General features: G+C 33.3%; 5 non-coding genes across 5 annotated transcripts; all 5 read left to right on the top strand.

Annotated features, from left to right (window-relative positions):
* Window positions 1–9,252: 9,252 nt before the first annotated feature.
* Trnak-cuu (transfer RNA lysine (anticodon CUU)) lies at window positions 9,253–9,325 on the top strand. Its single transcript has one exon. It is a non-coding gene; the product is annotated as a tRNA-Lys (tRNA).
* A 1,087-nt stretch (window positions 9,326–10,412) lies between these two features.
* Window positions 10,413–10,485, top strand: Trnak-cuu (transfer RNA lysine (anticodon CUU)). Its single transcript has one exon. It is a non-coding gene; the product is annotated as a tRNA-Lys (tRNA).
* Window positions 10,486–15,547: 5,062 nt separating this feature from the next.
* Trnak-cuu (transfer RNA lysine (anticodon CUU)) lies at window positions 15,548–15,620 on the top strand. The gene has a single exon. It is a non-coding gene; the product is annotated as a tRNA-Lys (tRNA).
* Window positions 15,621–21,112: 5,492 nt separating this feature from the next.
* Trnak-cuu (transfer RNA lysine (anticodon CUU)) lies at window positions 21,113–21,185 on the top strand. The gene has a single exon. It is a non-coding gene; the product is annotated as a tRNA-Lys (tRNA).
* Window positions 21,186–22,575: 1,390 nt separating this feature from the next.
* On the top strand, window positions 22,576–22,648 carry Trnak-cuu (transfer RNA lysine (anticodon CUU)). Its single transcript has one exon. It is a non-coding gene; the product is annotated as a tRNA-Lys (tRNA).
* Window positions 22,649–24,327: the final 1,679 nt, after the last annotated feature.

Genomic DNA, 24,327 nt, shown 5'->3' with positions numbered 1-24,327 from the left:
CGATAGTGAAACCATTATTCTAAAGAAATTTTTAATTAACATGGAACAATATGACACCGGAAGCAGACGAATTCACAATATGAACAATCTCGGCCTTTGCTGTCCTAACCAACATCCTGCAGTTTACAAGAGGAGTATCACCAAGCACATCAGATCGATGTGTATTCGTGCAACTACTTCCAAACTATATTCAAAATAACAAAGTCAAACCAAAATAGAAAATATTCAAAGAAAGGTTTGATGATTAAATATAAGGTATATATTCATATTAGATGTGATAAGAACACATCGGGAATTGAAGAAACGAAGTCGGACTGGCTCTTGGTTTGTATAACACGTTTCTCCTGCTCTGAGAAGGCACAACTAGTGTTCGTCATTTAATATCGCACGGCTATTAACGTCAGATCGTGAAACATACCTCCCACGTAATTCGTCACAATTGGGGGCTTTATATTTAACAAATTTGTTTCCCTTGATCAAGATGCCGGCGGAAAGAGACAAGTTCACGATCGGGTCAATTTTGGTCAATCATATCCTAAATTACATGTTGCACTCCACAATTACCGAAAACATGAAACTGATGTGTATTCTTACAACCAATCCCTACGATATTTCACAACATGACGGATGTGATGTAGCGACGTTTCAATCGGCTGTCTTATCAGCGTACAGACTGGTACAATACTGTAAAAATGCTAAAGGTTATTCACAATACGTTAAGTGATATGAGGCGACTGAGAAAAATACCTAATTATATTGTTCTTTTCAAGTCAATTTTCGTTTAACAGACGAACATAGTGATATAGAAACAGGCATCTAAGCAAAACACAAATAACACAAATACGTCAGCAAACACACACAAACAAGGAGAGGTTCATAGTCTTCATGACTACTTTTTATGTGTAATAAACCCAGTGGATGTTAAAGCAAATACGTTGGAAATGAAAAATATAGCGTCTGCCTTTCCTTGCCTGTCTAATGATACATCTCGATAGACTTTTTTCACATACGAATGACTGGTTTATATTGTATGAGATATCTCTTGACGAGAAAAGGTAATATATGTTTACAATATCAGTCGGTAGAGCACGGGACTCTTAATCCCGGGGTCGTGGGTTGGAGCCGCACATTGGGCGATTCGATTTTGATTATAGTGCTTTATATGACAGAGGACAATTTTATGTGATAAAATAACATTTTGCACACTGTCTTAACATTTTACTACGCATCATTGTGAGTTAAGAATACGAAAGCAACTTGAGGAGAAAAGGGAATAACTGTGATCAATATCAGCCTGGTTAACACAAGACTGGTAAATACAACTTTTAGATGTATATGTCTCCTTATTGTTTGCTTTATATAGCTGATGATTAGGTTGAACAGTGCTGAACTTTTTTATAGTTTGTACTTTGCCATAAACGTCCACATCGCGTCATCGTGGAGTAACATGTTTTGCGAAAGTTTTTGTAAGGTAATTAATAATTTGATTTATTTGATTTTAGAGTTTGACCCAAATATGTTGTTCATTTATCCCGCCATATTCCTGTTTTTTGTTTGTATTAAGTTTGCTTAGACTTTCTATCTTATGGTACGTGAAATTGTATAATTGCACTGAATAGAGAAATAGTCTGTTATCGTTTCAAAAAAAGTATTTCGCAAGAGACCTTTGGGGTTCAAGGTAATCACAAAATACATTTTTCTAATTTTACATGGTTAATCATATACGATACATTTTCCTTCAATTTGGAAGTTAATCTTTGGTGCATAAATTTTAATGACATGGTCTCATAATTTTGCCATATCGATGTATCACACGAAAGAGTTTGTTACCGAACATTCCTTTTTTCAGTCACCATGAGTAAATTTTATGTGAAATAATGACAGCTAATGTTGTTTTTTTATTATGATATATAAATACGATGTCTCTTGATGAGAAAAGTCAACAGATGTTAACATTATCTGCCCGGTTAGCTCAGTCGGTAGAGCACGGGACTCGGGGACTTCCGGTTATGACATCAGAAGGAAAACACGTTTGATGATCGCTCCGTGAATTTTCAAGTTTTTTTCTTTTAATAGACATTTTTGCTGTTTTAATTTGTTACAGATACGTTTATAAGATTTGTGTGATCGCATTCATATATAAGTGAGATATATTTTGAGTGTGTGGATAACTTTATCCACCACACAAAATACTATTTTCTGTGACAATGAATTCAAAGCCTGGTCGTGCTGCACGTGCAGCACAAGGAGCTGACTCACACTCGAATGACACCAGTGGAATAGTTAACAATAAGAATGCCATTTTTAGTAACATCGATAGACAGACAGGAGCTTCTCGTCGTTTTGGGAAAGAATGTACCGTGGTGATTGATGTAAAGGATGTGAAGAAAATAAAGGCAAGTGATATTGTTAGAAGTGTAGAAGAATTAACCGGAGATATGTCGGTCTATGCAGTTGTGCCCAAAGGTGCAAATTTGTATGAGGTCACACTACCGAGCAAGGAAGTAGCATATAATACCTTGTGTGGAATTGATATTGGAAGTGAACACTTTGATTGTACTCTCTTATATTCAGACACTATTATTGTGTCAATTCTTCATTTACCAGCATACATCACCGATGATGATATAAGTATGAAGCTCGGTGAATACGGAGTAGAACTTCTTTCTCCCATTCAACGCAGATATTATCCTGGGACTAGTGTGGCTGATGGGACTCGTTATGTCAAATGTAAATTTCCACAGCAGGTAAAATCCTTGCCTTACAGTCTGAAATTTCAGACTGTCAATGGTCAGCAATACTTTAGAGTATTACACGATAACCAAGTTAAGGTATGTTCTAGATGTCTAGATCCGGGACATGTTATAAAAGACTGCCCTGACTTTGTATGCTACAAGTGTGGGGAGCAAGGTCATGTAGCAAAAAATTGCACAAGGCAAAGATGTGACAGCTGTGGAAGTTTTCCTCTAATGTGTACATGCAGGATATGCGACAAATGCCACAAAGAGGCGCAAACATGTATGTGTTACAGAGAGACCATTGCAGGGATTCATTCGCAAGTTGATGATGATACGAGGGAAGACATATTGGAGTTACCGAGTGATGAAGATGATAAAGAAGAAATTGAGAATGCAAAACAAGATAACGAGAGTGGAGAAAGTGAGGAAGAAAAAGAAAGAAGTGGAGTTGATATGACCAATGTAGAAATAGAATCTGAGGAGGAAGTAAACAAAAATCATACAATTGGAGATGGATCGGGGACAGATTCAGATGATGACAGGAAGATGGCTGCAGACGTTGTTGAAAGATCAAACGAATCACGTACATGTCAAGAAAACGGTACTAATATCGAAAATTTCAAAGTAGTACAAAGGAGAAGGAGAAGGTTTAATCCAGTACCTAACCTGAAAATGAATAGCATGCGACGAACACCTATTAAGAAATGATCAAACACTCAACATTTTTTAATACTTTCAATACACTCATCATAATCATGGCTTTAAATATTGTATCTCTAAATGTAAATGGCTTGCGTAATTTGAATAAACTAAAGTCTGTTTTAGAAATATTTAAAGAGAAAAGAGGCCATATTTTATTATTGCAAGAAACCTTTTGGGATGATGAGTTTGCTGAAAGTATTAGAGAAAATGAGATTTGGAATGGTGACATATTTTATAGTAATGCAGACAATAGGAGGGCAGGTGTTGCTGTTTTAGTAGTGAGAGAACTGAGAAATCAGGTGACACAAGAAATGATTGAAAAGGGTAGGATTTTACATCTTAAAATAGCTATTGATGATAAAGTGATTGATTTAATCAATATTTATGTTCCAAATGTTGTGAAGGAAAGGTTTAACTTTTTCATGAAGCTAAATACATATTTACATAACAGTACTAGTGATAGCACTATCCTGGCTGGTGATTTTAATACAACTTTAGCAGGTATTGATCGACATAACAAAGTCTTACATATTGATGATGTAGCAGTGCGTGAACTTTATAAAATTATTCATGATAGGAATATTACCGATTTATGGAGATCACGAAATCCTAGTACTCGTAGTTTCTCCAGAAAACAAGTTGTACCAGGCGAAATGAAGCAGAGTAGAATAGATTATTTTTTGATTTCCTCAAAATTGCATTCCAATGTGCAAAATATTTATTATGCAGATACATCCTTTAGTGATCATTCTTTTGTATACCCTAAACTAAATACCTGCAAAGTGGAAACAGGGCCCGGATTATGGATACTAAATAACAATGTTCTTTTTGAGGAAAAATATGTACAAAGAGTGAAATCAATTCTTACCGAGGGAAAAACTGACGAAATGTATTTTAGTGAACCACTCATTTGGTGGGATAATGTAAAATACAAAATTAAAAAATTTTCCCAAGTATACTGTACAAGAAGAAATAAGGAAAGATTACAAGAATACTTTACATTGCAAAATAAATTAAAATCATTTTCAGAAAAAGTCGCAAATAAAGAATCATATGACATTAACAAATATGAAGAACTAAAACATCAGCTAAGTGACTATGAAACCGATTTTTGTCGGGGTGCTATATTGAGATCTAAGGCGAAATGGGCAATTGAAAGCGATAGAAATACTAAATACTTTCTAAATCTTGAGAAATATCGACACAACAAAAATGTAATCAATGAATTGATTGATGATGATGGTGTAATTATTTCAAATACAAGCGGAATCTTAGATGAAATACATCAGTTTTATAGTCATTTATATTCTTCGGTAACTGTTGATGATAATTGTACTGATTCACTTTTAAATTTTGTAAACTGTTCTGTATCTGATGAGGATAAAGATATGTGTGATGCCATAATAACAGTTGATGAAATACATACAGCTATAAAAGGGATGGCTAAAAATAAAAGCCCCGGCCCGGACGGATTGACAGTAGAGTGGTATTGTAAATTTTATGATTGTATATATGATATTCTGTTGCACATCTTTCAGAGTGTTAAGAATGACAATATTATGTCGAGATCAATGAGATTTGGGGTTATATCACTTATTTATAAAAATAAGGGGGATAATAGAAGATTGCAAAATTGGCGTCCTATCAGTTTACTTAATGTAGATTATAAAATTTTGGCAAGGATTTTGTCTACACGTTTAAAAATGGTATTACCCAAAATTATTTCTCAAACTCAGACATGTTGTATAGTTGGGAGAGATATTGCTGATACTATAGTCACTGTAAGAGATATTATAGATATGGTTGAGAGAGACAATCTTGAGGGATATATCTTAAAAATTGATCAAGAAAAAGCGTTTGACAGAGTTTGCCACTCATATTTGATTTCTGTTTTACGAAAGTTCGGGTTTGGTGACAATTTTATTCAGTGGATAAAGATATTTTATAATGAAATTAAAAGTAGTGTTAAATGCAATGGTCATCTAACGAAACCCTTTTTAATTAAAAATTCAGTCAGACAAGGTTATCCTATATCAGCAATGTTATATGTATTAGCAGCAGAACCCTTAGGACTCGCTATCAAAGCAAATCCCACTATCAAAGGTATTCCACTCCCACTGTCTAGTAATACAAGCAAAGTTTTTCAACATGCAGATGATACAACCTTGACATTAGCGGACACACAATCCATTAATCAATCTTTTAATGTACTTGACTTGTATTGTAAAGGATCTGGTGCAAAGGTGAACAAGGAAAAGACAGAACTTCTGTGTATTGGATCTGGTAAACTTACTGATGATTATTGCAAACAATTACAAATTCAAATGTGTGATCAAGTCATCTTAATTTTGGGAGCTTATGTTGGAAAATGTGCAAAGTTATGTGAGCAACTCAACTGGAATGATAGATTGTCTAAAATTAAAAACTTATTGCAACTGTGGTCACAGAGATATTTGACAATACAAGGAAAAGTAACAGTTGTTAATAACTTATTAGTTTCTAGAGTATTGTACGTAGTGTCAGTTCAGCCTCTTCCTGATATGATTGCTGATGAATTGAAGCAATTATTTCTCAGATTTATCTGGTCAGGAAAGTCCCATTTGGTTCACTATTATACAATAATTGGTGATAAGCGAAATGGCGGACTACAGTTAACTGATATAAAGATGAAAATGTATGCATTCAGACTAAAATTTTTAACAAGATACTTTGATGTGAATTGCCATGCTATGTGGAAAAATACCTTTGATCACTTTTTATCTACTGTCCTGAACATGAGGTTGACCAAAGAGTTGTTTCTCATGTCTTTAAATAAGCAACAATTGAATACCCTACCTATATTTTACAGATAAATGTTTCAGGCATGGGAAAAACTTAGAAATAATATCGATACAAATATTGATGTGAGGAATGTTTTTGAACAACCTCTCTTTTTAAATCCTAATATTACATGTGCTGGTAAAACGTTGTTTTTCGCAGAATTTATAGAAGCAGGAATTGTTCGTGTTCAGGATATTACATATGAATTTGTACCTGGAATACTACCTTATAGAGCTATTCAAGAAATGATATACAAATCAAATTCTGAGATCAAAACAGATAAGATAAAAAAAAAGACTATAATTGCATAATAGAAAGTATACCATTAGGCTGGAGAAATATTGTTGCAACAGAGTCAAAACCCACTGTAACCAATGGGAGAAATAATATGTTTCTCAGAGTTGATACAAAATTATATGTCCTCTGTTTATGTACAACACAACTATTTTACAAGCTTTTATGTACGTTGATTTTTCAAGAACCAGCTTCTGTTTCCTTTTGGAGTGAGATATTTAGTTTGGAAAAGCATAAGTACTGGAAATTGATACACCTACCTTTCAAGACCCCAGATTGTGTAGATTTGGATTACAGAATAATGCACAATCGAATATTTACAAAAGAGAGACTAAAATACTATGGCAAAATTGATAATGACTTATGTCCAGTGTGCCAGTTGGAAACAGAGGATTTATTTCACATGTTTTTGAAATGTCCTGAATTAAGCTCTTTTAAGAATTATATTGTATATATAGTTGAGATTCTTTTTAAAAATTGTAGAGTTGGTGTTCTCAATAGCACTTCTTTTGAACAAATGCTCATGATAGGATATAACAAAGAAACAAAATCAGTAAATAGTTATTTTTTGAACTACATTCTGAGCATTGCTCGATTGTGCATTTACAAAAGAAGAAACATTATGTCTTTATTAGGGAAACAAATAGACATCGAAAGATTGTTCCAATATTTGACTAGAAAATATATATTATATGCGTATCAACATTACAAAGACAAAAATCAGACTTTGATTACGAAGTATTTTGTAAGAGATAATCCTTTAATGAGAATAGAAGAGGATAAAGTGTTTATTACATTGTAGAATCATTGTTTTGTACTATAGCATTACAAAAAATTTTTTAGAATCATTGTTCTGTAATATAGCTTAACAAAATACTATTGTAGAATCATTGTTTTGTAATATAGCATTACAAACTACTATGTACATACTGACTGTATATTTTTAACTTATATACTGTACAAAGCTTTTTTAAATAAAGAAAGAAGAAAAAAGAAGAGCACGGGACTCTTAATCCCGGGGTCGTGGCTTCGAGCCCCACATCGGGCGAATATATTTTTTAAATTGCTAGAATCTTGCTAGTTAACGCCACTTTTAGATGCACATTTCTCATGTTTGTTTATATTAGAGAGCATATATACAATATATATATATATATATATATATATATATATATATATATATATACAATAAGTTAAGTCATCTACAACTATTCGAAAACCAACATCTGACCTGTCTATGTTGTACTTTCCACGACTATATTTTAATTGACCTTATGCCAGAAGGCAGATCGCTCCGCCTACCGAACACGTGACTTGACAACGTCTTAACCTCCGACAAACATTCTGTGAAAATGGCGTCCTTGATATCATTAAAAGATATACCAGACGATATTGGTGAGCAATATTTGCCATATAAAACAACACTGAGACAGAGACAGAAATCGAGAGCATTTATCCATCCCTTGCACTTCTCTAAGTTACGTCGGTATGCGGAGAACTCGCCCCCACGTATCTGGAGAAGTCGCCCCAGAGTGGTTGGAGAAATCATCCCAAAGCTTGTCACCCAAATAACCTTTTTATGACACAATCAAGTCATCCTTTATGTGATTCATATATATATATATATATATATATATATATATATATATATATATATATATATATATATATATATATATACATATATATATATATATATATATATATAGATAGATAGATAGATAGATAGATAGATAGATAGATATACGCGATCACTCAAGAGACATTAACTAAACTGAAGCAATATCATAGTAATATTTATAAGGATGAAGTTAAGTCCGTATATAATCTAATGAATGACAACAGTACAGTGATTAAAAAAGATGATAAGTCAAACGCTATTATTATTGTGAATCAATATGATTATGTTAAAGAAGTTGAACGTCAATTAGAAATTAAATAAAATATTCAACATGCATTAATGAGATCGCTAAAAAAAAATAATTCTGTATGTGAGGAATTTGATACTTTCCCTCTTAACATACGTACACCTCAAAAATAATAATTATGTATAAGAGGAATTTGATACTATCCCTCTTAACATACGTACACCTCAATTCTACATATTACCTAAAAGTCATAAAAATCCTGACCATAATGTACCTTTAAATTTTCAAGGACGACCCATTATATCAGGTTGTAATTCATATACTGAAAACCTATCCAAATTTATTGATAGTGTTTTACAACCTTAAGTGAAATCACTTCCTTCATGCTTAAAGATACATTTGGCGATAGGTCAATTACGAACATAACATCATAACATCTAATTCATGTTGGTGTATCCACGACTAATTTTTAATTACGAACATAATGACATTAACAGGTACGTAAGCAAATACATATAGCACAGGCACCTAAGTAACGACATATAACTAAGGAAAGCTTCTCAGTCTTACTGATACAACTAAAAATGATGTATTTCAATTATTTGTGAAATAATCCTGGCGGAAGGTGAAGAAAATTGCTCGAAATAAATACAGTTCGTCTTTTTGCTTGCCTGTAGAAATAGTACAACTCGGATCTCATTTTTGTATTGGTTCGGTGATGCGCGATAAATATATATATATATATATATATATATATATATATATATATATATATATATATATATACGATGTAACTTGAGAAGAAAAACCAATAAATGATATAGACGTCAGCCCGGTTAGCTCAGTCGGTAGAGCACGGGACTCTTAATCCCGGGGTCGTGGGTTCGAGCCCCACATCGGGCGAATATCTTTTTTTATAGCTTGAATCTTGCATAGTAAACTCAACTTTTAGATGCACATTTCTCATGCACCTACGCAATACAGTACATTTTATTTTAAAGAGCACATACACAACATAATACTTTATATTAGAGAGCACATACACAATATAATACCTTATATAAGAGAGCACATGCACAAAACAATCCTTTATATTAGACAGCACATACAAAATACAATACATTATATTAGAGATCACGTACACAACACAATACTTTATATTAGTGAGCACATACACAATACAATACTTCATATTAGAGAGCACATACACAATACTCTACTTTATATTAGAGAGCATATACACAGCACAATAAAATATATTAGAGACCACATACACACCACAATACATTATATTAGAGAGCACATACACAATACAACAATTTTTATTAGAGCGCACATACCCAATACAATACATTATATTAGAGAGCACATACACAATACAATATTTTTTATCAGTGAGCACACACACAATACAATACTTTATATTAGAGAGCACATACACAATACAATATCTTATATTAGAGAACACATATACAACACAATAGATTGTATTAGAGAGCACATACACAACACAATATTTTATATTAGAGAGCACATACACAATACAATCCTTTATATTAGACAGCACATACAGAACACAATACTTTATATCATAGAGCACATACACAATACAATACTTTGTATTAGACAGCACATATACAACACAATATATTATACTATAGAGCACATACACAACACAATACTTTATATTAGAGAACATAATGACCGAAATAGGTACGTAAACAGATACACACAGGCTCCTAAGTAACGACATATAACTAAGTAAAGCTTCTCAGTCTTACTGATGAAACTAATAATGATGTATTTCAATTATTTGTGAAATAAACGTAGCGGACGGTGTACAAGGTGCTGGAAACAAATATGGTTTGTCTTTTGCTTGCCTTTGGAAATGATATAACTCGTTGGATCTCTTTTCCGAATTGGTTCACTGATGGGCGATAAATATACGATGTAACATGGGGAGAAAAAGCACTAATTCATATCGATATCAGCCCGGTTAGGTCAGTCGGTAGAGCACGGGACTCTTAATCCCGGGGTCGTGGGTTCGAGCCCCACATCGGGCGAAAATTTTTTTAAATATCAAGAATCTTGCATAGTAAATGCAAGTTTACATGCACATTTCTCATTTTTTTATCTTAAAGATCACATACACAGCACAATACTTTCTATTAGAGAGCACACACACAATACAATACTTCATATTAGAGAGCACATACACAATACTCTACTTTATATTAGACAGCACATACACAGCACAATAAAATATATTAGAGAGCACATACACACCACAATACATTATATTAGAGAGCACATACACAATACAACACTTTTTATTAGAGAGCACATACCAGATACAATACATTATATTGGAGAGCACATACACAATACAATACCTTATGTTAGAGAGCACATACACAATACAATACTTTATATTAGAGAGCACATGCACAACACAAGGCATTATGTTAGAGAGCACATACACAATACAATACATTATATTAGAGAGCACATACACAACACAATATTTTATATTAGAGAGCACATACACAATACAATACTTCATATTAGAGAGCACATACAAAATACTCTGCTTTATATCAGAGAGCACATACACAGCACACTAAAATATATTAGAGAGCACATACACAGAACAATACACTATATTAGAGAGCACATACACAATACAACACTTTTTATTAGAGACCACATACCCAATACAATACATTATATTAGATAGCACATACCCAATACAACACATTATATTAGAGAGCACATACACAATAAATATATTTTATTAGAGAGCACATACCCAATACAATACTTTATATTAGAGAGCACATACACAATACAATGCCTTATATTACAGAACGCATATATAACACAATACATTATATTAGAGAGCACATACACAATATTTTATAATAGAGAGCACATACACAACACAATCCTTTATATTAGTGAGCACATACACAACACAATACTTTATATTAGAGAGCACATACACAATACAATACTTCATATTAGAGAGCACATACACAATACTCTACTTTATATCAGAGAGCACATACACAGCACAATAAAATATATTAGAGAGCACATACACTGAACAATACATTAGAGAGCACATGCACAACACAAGGCATTATATTAGAGAGCACATACACAATACAATACATTATATTAGAGAGCACATACACAACACAATATTTTATATTAGAGAGCACATACACGATACAATCCTTTATATTAGAGAGCACATACACAACACAATACTTTATATTAGAGAGCACATACACAATACAATACTTCATAATAGAGAGCACATACACAATACTCTACTTTATATCAGAGAGCACATACACAGCACAATAAAGTATATTAGAGAGCACATACACACCACAATACACTATATTAGAGAGCACATACACAATACAACACTTTTATTAGAGACCATATACCCAGTACAATACATTATATTAGAGAGCACATACCCAATACAATACATTATATTAGATAGCACATACACAATACAATATATTTTATTCGAGAGCACATACCCAATACAATACTTTAGATTAGAGAGCACATACACAATACAATGCCTTATATTACAGAACGCATATATAACACAATACATTATATTAGAGAGCACATACACAATATTTTATATTAGAGAGCACATACACAACACAATCCTTTATATTAGTGAGCACATGCACAACACAATACTTTATATTAGAGAGCACATACACGATACAATACCTTATATTAGAGAGCACATACACAACACAATATTTTTTATTAGAGAGCACATGCACAACACAATCCTTTATATTAATGAGCACATACACAACACAAACCTTTATATTAGTGAGCACATACACAACAAAATACTTTATATTAGAGAGCACATACACGATAAAATACCTTATATTAGAGAGCACATATACAACACAATACATTATATTAAAGAGCACATACACAACACAATACTTTATATTAGAGAACATAATGACCGAAATAGGTACGTAAACAGATACACACACTCACCTAAGTAACGACATATAACTAAGTAAAGCTTCTCAGTCTTACTGATAAAACTAATAATGATGTATTTCAATTATTTGTGAAATAAACATAGCGGACGGTGATAAAAGTACATTTTATTTTAGAGAGCACATACACAACATAATACTTTATATTAGAGAGCACACAGACAATACAATACTTTAAATAAGAGAGCACATGCACAACACAATCCTTTATATTAGAGAGCACATAGAAAATACAATACATTTTATCAGAGATCACGTACAGAACACAACACTTTATATTAGAGAGCACATACACAATACAATACTCCATATTAGAGAGCACATACACAATACTCTACTTTATATACACAGCACAATAAAATATATTAGAGAGCACATACACACCACAATACATTATATTAGAGAGCACATACACAATACAACAATTTTTATCAGAGCGCACATACCCAATACAATACATCATATTACAGAGCACATACACAATACAATACTTTTTATTAGAGAGCACATACCCAATACAATACATTATATTAGAGAGCACATACACAATACAATATTTTTTATCAGTGTGCACACACCCAATACAATACTTTATATTAGAGCGCACATACACAATACAATACCTTATATTAGAGAGCACATACAGAACACAATACTTTATATCACAGAGCACATCCACGATAAAATACCTTATATTAGAAAGCACATATACAACACAATAGATTATATTAGAGAGCACATACACAGCACAATATTTTATATTAGAGAGCACATACACAATACAATCCTTTATATTAGAGAGCACATACAGAACACAATACTTTATATCACAGAGCACATCCACGATAAAATACCTTAAATTAGAGAGCACATATACAACACAATATATTATATTAGAGAGCACATACACAACACAATACTTTATATTAGAGAACATAATGACCGAAATAGGTACGTAAACAGATACACACAGGCACCTAAGTAAAACTAATAATGATGTATTTCAATTATTTGTGAAATAAACATAGCGGACGGTGTAAAAAGTGCTGGAAACAAAAATAGTGTGTCTTTTGGTTGCCTGTGCAAATGATATAACTCGTTGGATCTCTTTTCCGAATTGGTTCACTGATGGGCGATAAATATACGATGTAACATGGGGAGAAAAAGCACTAACTCATATCGATATCAGCCCGGTTAGCTCAGTCGGTAGAGCACATACACAATACCCTACTTTATATTAGAGAGCACATACACAGCACAATAAAATATATTAGAGAGCACATACACACCACAATACATTATATTAGAGAGCACATACACAATACAACACTTTTTATTAGAGAGCACATACCAAATACAATAGATTATATTAGAGAGCACATACACAATACAATACATTATATTAGAGAGCACATGCACAACACAAGGCATTATATTAGAGAGCACATACACAATACAATACTTTATATTAGAGAGCACATGCACAACACAAGGCATTATATTAGAGAGCACATACACAATACAATACATTATATTAGAGAGCAGATACACAACACAATACTTTATATTAGAGAACATAATGACCGAAATAGGTACGTAAACAGATACACACAGGCACCTAAGTAACGACATATAACTAAGTAAAGCTTCTAAGTCTTACTGATAAAACTAATAATGATGTATTTCAATTATTTGTGAAATAAACATAGAGAACGGTGATAAAAGTACTGGAAACAAATATAGTTTTTCTTTTGCTTGCCTGTGGAAATGATATACCTCGTTGGATCTCTTTTCCAAATTGGTTCACTGATGCGCGATCAACATACGATGTAACTAGAGGAGAAAAATCAGTAACTCATATCGATATCAGCCCGGTTAGCTCAGTCGGTAGAGAACGGGACTCTTAACCCCGGGGTCGTGAGTTGGAGCACCACATCGGGCGAATTTTTTTTTTAAATACCTAGAATCTTGCATAATAAATTCAAGTTTCCATGCACATTTCTCATTTTTTTATATTAAAGATCACATACACAGCACAATACTTTATATTATAGAGCACATACACAATACAATACTTCATATTAGAGAGCACATACACAATACTCTACTTTATATTAGACAGTACATACACGGCACATTAAAATATATGAGAAAGCACATACACACCACAATACATTATATTAGAGAGCACATACACAATACAATGCTTTTTATTAGAGAGCACATACCCAATACAATACTTCATATCAGAGAGCACATACACAATACTCTACTTTATATTAGACAGTACATACACAGCACAATAAAATATATTAGAGAGCACATACACACCACAATACATTATATTAGAGAGCACATACACAATACAATACTTTTTATTAGAGAGCACATACCCAATACAATACATTATATTAGAGAGCACATACACAATACAATATTTTTCTATTAGAGAGCACATACCCTATACAATACTTTATGTTAGAGAGCACATACACAGCACAATACTTTATATTAGAGAACATAATGACCGAAATAGGTTGTTGTTGTTGTTGTTGTGGGGTTTAACGCCATTTTGCAGCACATGATAGGCTATACATGGCGGCCAGTATTAATGGTGGAGGAAGAACCAGAGAAAACCCCGGAAAGAACCACCGACCCACGAGAAGCTACTGGCAAGCTTTCTCACATACCCACATTGGCTGAATCCTAGACTCGAACCGCCGCAGACAGAGGTGAGATGGCAGTGATCCGTAACGAAGAGCGCTTTAGACCACTCGGCCACTACCGAAATAGGTACGTAAACAGATACACACAGGCACCTAAGTAACGACATATAACTAAGTAAAGCTTCTCAGTCTTACTGATAAAACTAATAATGATGTATTTCAATTATTTGTGAAATAAACATAGCGGACGGTGTAAAAAGTGCTGGAAACAAATATAGTTGGTCTTTTGCTTGCCTGTGCAAATGATATAACTCGTTGGATCTCTTTTCCGAATTGGTTCACTGATGGGCGATAAATATACGATGTAACATGGGGAGAAAAAGCACTAACTCATATCAATATCAGCCCGGTTAGCTCAGTCGGTAGACCACGGGACTCTTAATCCCGGGGTCGTGGGTTCGAGCCCCACATCGGGCGAACATTTTTTTAAATATCAAGAATCTTGCATAGTAAATGCAAGTTTACATGCACATTTCTCATTTTTTTATCTTAAAGATCACATACACAGCACAATACTTTCTATTAGAGAGCACATACACAATACAATACTTCATATTAGAGAGCACATACACAATACTCTACTTTATATTAGAGAGCACATACACAGCACAATAAAATATATTAGAGAGCACATACACACCACAATACATTATATTAGAGAGCACATACACAATACAACACTTTTTATTAAAGAGCACATACCAAATACAATACATTATATTAGAGAGCACATACATAATACAATCCCTTATGCTAGAGAGCACATACACAATACAATATTTTATATTAGAGAGCACATGCACAACACAAGGCATTATATTAGAGAGCACATACACAATACAATACATTATATTAGAGAGCACATACACAACACAATATTTTATATTAGAGAGCACATACACGATACAATCCTTTATATTAGAGAGCACATACACAACACAATACTTTATATTAGAGAGCACATACACAATACAATACTTCATAATAGAGAGCACATACACAATACTCTACTTTATATCAGAGAGCACAAACACAGCACAATAAAGTATATTAGAGAGCACATACACACCACAATACACTATATTAGAGAGCACATACACAATACAACACTTTTTATTAGAGAGCACATACCAGATACAATACATTATATTGGAGAGCACATACACAATACAATACCTTATGTTAGAGAGCACATACACAATACAATACTTTATATTAGAGAGCACATGCACAACACAAGGCATTATGTTAGAGAGCACATACACAATACAATACATTATATTAGAGAGCACATACACAACACAATATTTTATATTAGAGAGCACATACACAATACAATACTTCATATTAGAGAGCACATACAAAATACTCTGCTTTATATCAGAGAGCACATACACAGCACACTAAAATATATTAGAGAGCACATACACAGAACAATACACTATATTAGAGAGCACATACACAATACAACACTTTTTATTAGAGACCACATACCCAATACAATACATTATATTAGATAGCACATACCCAATACAACACATTATATTAGAGAGCACATACACAATAAATATATTTTATTAGAGAGCACATACCCAATACAATACTTTATATTAGAGAGCACATACACAATACAATGCCTTATATTACAGAACGCATATATAACACAATACATTATATTAGAGAGCACATACACAATATTTTATAATAGAGAGCACATACACAACACAATCCTTTATATTAGTGAGCACATACACAACACAATACTTTATATTAGAGAGCACATACACAATACAATACTTCATATTAGAGAGCACATACACAATACTCTACTTTATATCAGAGAGCACATACACAGCACAATAAAATATATTAGAGAGCACATACACTGAACAATACATTAGAGAGCACATGCACAACACAAGGCATTATATTAGAGAGCACATACACAATACAATACATTATATTAGAGAGCACATACACAACACAATATTTTATATTAGAGAGCACATACACGATACAATCCTTTATATTAGAGAGCACATACACAACACAATACTTTATATTAGAGAGCACATACACAATACAATACTTCATAATAGAGAGCACATACACAATACTCTACTTTATATCAGAGAGCACATACACAGCACAATAAAGTATATTAGAGAGCACATACACACCACAATACACTATATTAGAGAGCACATACACAATACAACACTTTTATTAGAGACCATATACCCAGTACAATACATTATATTAGAGAGCACATACCCAATACAATACATTATATTAGATAGCACATACACAATACAATATATTTTATTCGAGAGCACATACCCAATACAATACTTTAGATTAGAGAGCACATACACAATACAATGCCTTATATTACAGAACGCATATATAACACAATACATTATATTAGAGAGCACATACACAATATTTTATATTAGAGAGCACATACACAACACAATCCTTTATATTAGTGAGCACATGCACAACACAATACTTTATATTAGAGAGCACATACACGATACAATACCTTATATTAGAGAGCACATACACAACACAATATTTTTTATTAGAGAGCACATGCACAACACAATCCTTTATATTAATGAGCACATACACAACACAAACCTTTATATTAGTGAGCACATACACAACAAAATACTTTATATTAGAGAGCACATACACGATAAAATACCTTATATTAGAGAGCACATATACAACACAATACATTATATTAAAGAGCACATACACAACACAATACTTTATATTAGAGAACATAATGACCGAAATAGGTACGTAAACAGATACACACACTCACCTAAGTAACGACATATAACTAAGTAAAGCTTCTCAGTCTTACTGATAAAACTAATAATGATGTATTTCAATTATTTGTGAAATAAACATAGCGGACGGTGATAAAAGTACATTTTATTTTAGAGAGCACATACACAACATAATACTTTATATTAGAGAGCACACAGACAATACAATACTTTAAATAAGAGAGCACATGCACAACACAATCCTTTATATTAGAGAGCACATAGAAAATACAATACATTTTATCAGAGATCACGTACAGAACACAACACTTTATATTAGAGAGCACATACACAATACAATACTCCATATTAGAGAGCACATACACAATACTCTACTTTATATACACAGCACAATAAAATATATTAGAGAGCACATACACACCACAATACATTATATTAGAGAGCACATACACAATACAACAATTTTTATCAGAGCGCACATACCCAATACAATACATCATATTACAGAGCACATACACAATACAATACTTTTTATTAGAGAGCACATACCCAATACAATACATTATATTAGAGAGCACATACACAATACAATATTTTTTATCAGTGTGCACACACCCAATACAATACTTTATATTAGAGCGCACATACACAATACAATACCTTATATTAGAGAGCACATACAGAACACAATACTTTATATCACAGAGCACATCCACGATAAAATACCTTATATTAGAAAGCACATATACAACACAATAGATTATATTAGAGAGCACATACACAGCACAATATTTTATATTAGAGAGCACATACACAATACAATCCTTTATATTAGAGAGCACATACAGAACACAATACTTTATATCACAGAGCACATCCACGATAAAATACCTTAAATTAGAGAGCACATATACAACACAATATATTATATTAGAGAGCACATACACAACACAATACTTTATATTAGAGAACATAATGACCGAAATAGGTACGTAAACAGATACACACAGGCACCTAAGTAAAACTAATAATGATGTATTTCAATTATTTGTGAAATAAACATAGCGGACGGTGTAAAAAGTGCTGGAAACAAAAATAGTGTGTCTTTTGGTTGCCTGTGCAAATGATATAACTCGTTGGATCTCTTTTCCGAATTGGTTCACTGATGGGCGATAAATATACGATGTAACATGGGGAGAAAAAGCACTAACTCATATCGATATCAGCCCGGTTAGCTCAGTCGGTAGAGCACATACACAATACCCTACTTTATATTAGAGAGCACATACACAGCACAATAAAATATATTAGAGAGCACATACACACCACAATACATTATATTAGAGAGCACATACACAATACAACACTTTTTATTAGAGAGCACATACCAAATACAATAGATTATATTAGAGAGCACATACACAATACAATACATTATATTAGAGAGCACATGCACAACACAAGGCATTATATTAGAGAGCACATACACAATACAATACTTTATATTAGAGAGCACATGCACAACACAAGGCATTATATTAGAGAGCACATACACAATACAATACATTATATTAGAGAGCAGATACACAACACAATACTTTATATTAGAGAACATAATGACCGAAATAGGTACGTAAACAGATACACACAGGCACCTAAGTAACGACATATAACTAAGTAAAGCTTCTAAGTCTTACTGATAAAACTAATAATGATGTATTTCAATTATTTGTGAAATAAACATAGAGAACGGTGATAAAAGTACTGGAAACAAATATAGTTTTTCTTTTGCTTGCCTGTGGAAATGATATACCTCGTTGGATCTCTTTTCCAAATTGGTTCACTGATGCGCGATCAACATACGATGTAACTAGAGGAGAAAAATCAGTAACTCATATCGATATCAGCCCGGTTAGCTCAGTCGGTAGAGAACGGGACTCTTAACCCCGGGGTCGTGAGTTGGAGCACCACATCGGGCGAATTTTTTTTTTTAAATACCTAGAATCTTGCATAATAAATTCAAGTTTCCATGCACATTTCTCATTTTTTTATATTAAAGATCACATACACAGCACAATACTTTATATTATAGAGCACATACACAATACAATACTTCATATTAGAGAGCACATACACAATACTCTACTTTATATTAGACAGTACATACACGGCACATTAAAATATATGAGAAAGCACATACACACCACAATACATTATATTAGAGAGCACATACACAATACAATGCTTTTTATTAGAGAGCACATACCCAATACAATACTTCATATCAGAGAGCACATACACAATACTCTACTTTATATTAGACAGTACATACACAGCACAATAAAATATATTAGAGAGCACATACACACCACAATACATTATATTAGAGAGCACATACACAATACAATACTTTTTATTAGAGAGCACATACCCAATACAATACATTATATTAGAGAGCACATACACAATACAATATTTTTCTATTAGAGAGCACATACCCTATACAATACTTTATGTTAGAGAGCACATACACAGCACAATACTTTATATTAGAGAACATAATGACCGAAATAGGTTGTTGTTGTTGTTGTTGTGGGGTTTAACGCCATTTTGCAGCACATGATAGGCTATACATGGCGGCCAGTATTAATGGTGGAGGAAGAACCAGAGAAAACCCCGGAAAGAACCACCGACCCACGAGAAGCTACTGGCAAGCTTTCTCACATACCCACATTGGCTGAATCCTAGACTCGAACCGCCGCAGACAGAGGTGAGATGGCAGTGATCCGTAACGAAGAGCGCTTTAGACCACTCGGCCACTACCGAAATAGGTACGTAAACAGATACACACAGGCACCTAAGTAACGACATATAACTAAGTAAAGCTTCTCAGTCTTACTGATAAAACTAATAATGATGTATTTCAATTATTTGTGAAATAAACATAGCGGACGGTGTAAAAAGTGCTGGAAACAAATATAGTTGGTCTTTTGCTTGCCTGTGCAAATGATATAACTCGTTGGATCTCTTTTCCGAATTGGTTCACTGATGGGCGATAAATATACGATGTAACATGGGGAGAAAAAGCACTAACTCATATCAATATCAGCCCGGTTAGCTCAGTCGGTAGACCACGGGACTCTTAATCCCGGGGTCGTGGGTTCGAGCCCCACATCGGGCGAACATTTTTTTAAATATCAAGAATCTTGCATAGTAAATGCAAGTTTACATGCACATTTCTCATTTTTTTATCTTAAAGATCACATACACAGCACAATACTTTCTATTAGAGAGCACATACACAATACAATACTTCATATTAGAGAGCACATACACAATACTCTACTTTATATTAGAGAGCACATACACAGCACAATAAAATATATTAGAGAGCACATACACACCACAATACATTATATTAGAGAGCACATACACAATACAACACTTTTTATTAAAGAGCACATACCAAATACAATACATTATATTAGAGAGCACATACATAATACAATCCCTTATGCTAGAGAGCACATACACAATACAATATTTTATATTAGAGAGCACATGCACAACACAAGGCATTATATTAGAGAGCACATACACAATACAATACATTATATTAGAGAGCACATACACAACACAATATTTTATATTAGAGAGCACATACACGATACAATCCTTTATATTAGAGAGCACATACACAACACAATACTTTATATTAGAGAGCACATACACAATACAATACTTCATAATAGAGAGCACATACACAATACTCTACTTTATATCAGAGAGCACAAACACAGCACAATAAAGTATATTAGAGAGCACATACACACCACAATACACTATATTAGAGAGCACATACACAATACAACACTTTTATTAGAGACCATATACCCAGTACAATACATTATATTAGAGGGCACATACCCAATACAATACATTATATTAGATAGCACATACACAATACAATATATTTTATTCGAGAGCACATACCCAATACAATACTTTAGATTAGAGAGCACATACACAATACAATGCCTTATATTACAGAACGCATATATAACACAATACATTATGTTAGAGAGCACATACACAATATTTTATATTAGAGAGCACATACACAACACAATCCTTTATATTAGTGAGCACATACACAACAAAATACTTTATATTAGAGAGCACATACACGATAAAATACCTTATATTAGAGAGCACATATACAACACAATACATTATATTAAAGAGCACATACACAACACAATACTTTATATTAGAGAACATAATGACCGAAATAGGTACGTAAACAGATACACACACTCACCTAAGTAACGACATATAACTAAGTAAAGCTTCTCAGTCTTACTGATAAAACTAATAATGATGTATTTCAATTATTTGTGAAATAAACATAGCGGACGGTGATAAAAGTACTGGAAACAAATATAGCTTTTTTTGGCTTGCCTGTGGAAATGATATAACTCGTTGGATCTCTTTTCCGAATTGGTTCACTGATGCGCGGTAAATATACGACGTAACTAGAGGAGAAAAAGGACTAACATATATCGATATCAGCCCGGTTAGCTCAGTCGGTAGAGCACGGGACTCTTAATGCCGGGGTCGTGAGTTGGAGCCCCACATCGGGCGAACATTATTTTTTAAATACCTAGAATCTTGCATAGTAAATTCAAGTTTCCATGCACATTTCTCATTTTTTTATATTAAAGATCACATGCACAGCACAATACTTTATATTAGAGAGCACATACACAATACAATGCTTCATATTAGAGAGCACATACACAATACTCTACTTTATATTAGACAGTACATACACGGCACATTAAAATATATTAGAGAGCACATACACACCACAATACATTATATTAGAGAGCACATACACAATACAATACTTTTTTTAGAGAGCACATACCCAATACGATACTTCCTATCAGAGAGCACATACACAATACTCTGCTTTATATTAGACAGTACATACACAGTACACTAAAATATATTAGAGAGCACATACACACCACAATACATTATTTTAGAGAGCACATACACAATACAATATTTTTTTTATTAGAGAGCACATACCCAATGCAATATTTTATGTTAGAGAGCACATACACAATACAACACTTTATATTAGAGAACATAATGACATAAATAGGTACGTAAGCAAATACATATAACACAGGCAGCTAAGTAACGACATATAACTAAGGAAACGTTTCTCAGTCTTACTGATACAACTATAAATTATGTGTTTCAATTATTTGTGAAATAATCATAGGGAACGGTGATAAAAGTGCTGGGAAAAAATAAGTTTGTATTTTGCTTCCCTGTGGAAATAGTATAACTCATTGGATCTCTTTTTCTGAATTGGTTCAATAATGCGCAATAAGTATGCGATGTAACTTGAGAAGAAAAAGCAATAACTGTTATCGACGTCAGCCCGGTTAGCTCAGTCGGTAGAGCACGGGACTTGAGACTTCCGGTTATGACATCAGATGGAAAACACGTTTGATGATCGCTCCGTGAATTTTCAAGTTTTCTTCCTTTAATAGACACTTTTTCTGTTTTAACTTGTTACAGGTACGTTTATTAGATTCGTGTGATCGCATTCATATAGAAGTTAGATATATTTTGTGTGTGTGGATAACTTTATCCACCACACAAAATACTATTTTCTGTGAGAATGAATTCAAAGCCTGGTCGTGCTGCACGTGCAGCACAGGGAGCGGACTCAAATTCTAAAGACACCAGTGGAATAGCTAGCAATAAGAATGGCATGTCGAGTAACATCGATAGACAGACAAGAGCTTCTCGTCGTTTTGGGAAAGAATGTACCGTGGTGATTGATGTAAATGATGTGAAGAAAATAAAGGCGAGTGATATTATTAGAAGTGTAGAGGAATTAACCGTAGATATGTCGGTCTATGCAGTTGTGCCCAAAGGTGCAAATTTGTATGAGGTCACACTACCGAGCAAGGAAGTAGCATATAATATCTTGTGTGGAATTGATATTGGAAGTGAACACTTTGATTGTACTCTCTTATATTCAGACACTATTATTGTGTCAATTCTTCATTTACCAGCATACATCACCGATGATGATATAAGTATGAAGCTCGGTGAATACGGAGTAGAACTTCTTTCTCCCATTCAACGCAGATATTATCCTGGGACTAGTGTGGCTGATGGGACTCGTTATGTCAAATGTAAATTTCCACAGCAGGTAAAATCCTTGCCTTACAGTCTGAAATTTCAGACTGCCAATGGTCAGCAATACTTTAGAGTATTACACGATAACCAAGTTA

This window comes from Sinohyriopsis cumingii, chromosome 10, assembly GCF_028554795.1.
Source record: "Sinohyriopsis cumingii isolate HCF-2022 chromosome 10, ASM2855479v2, whole genome shotgun sequence".
Lineage (NCBI taxonomy): Eukaryota > Metazoa > Mollusca > Bivalvia > Unionida > Unionidae > Sinohyriopsis > Sinohyriopsis cumingii.
This window is presented reverse-complemented; position numbering and strand designations above follow the sequence as displayed.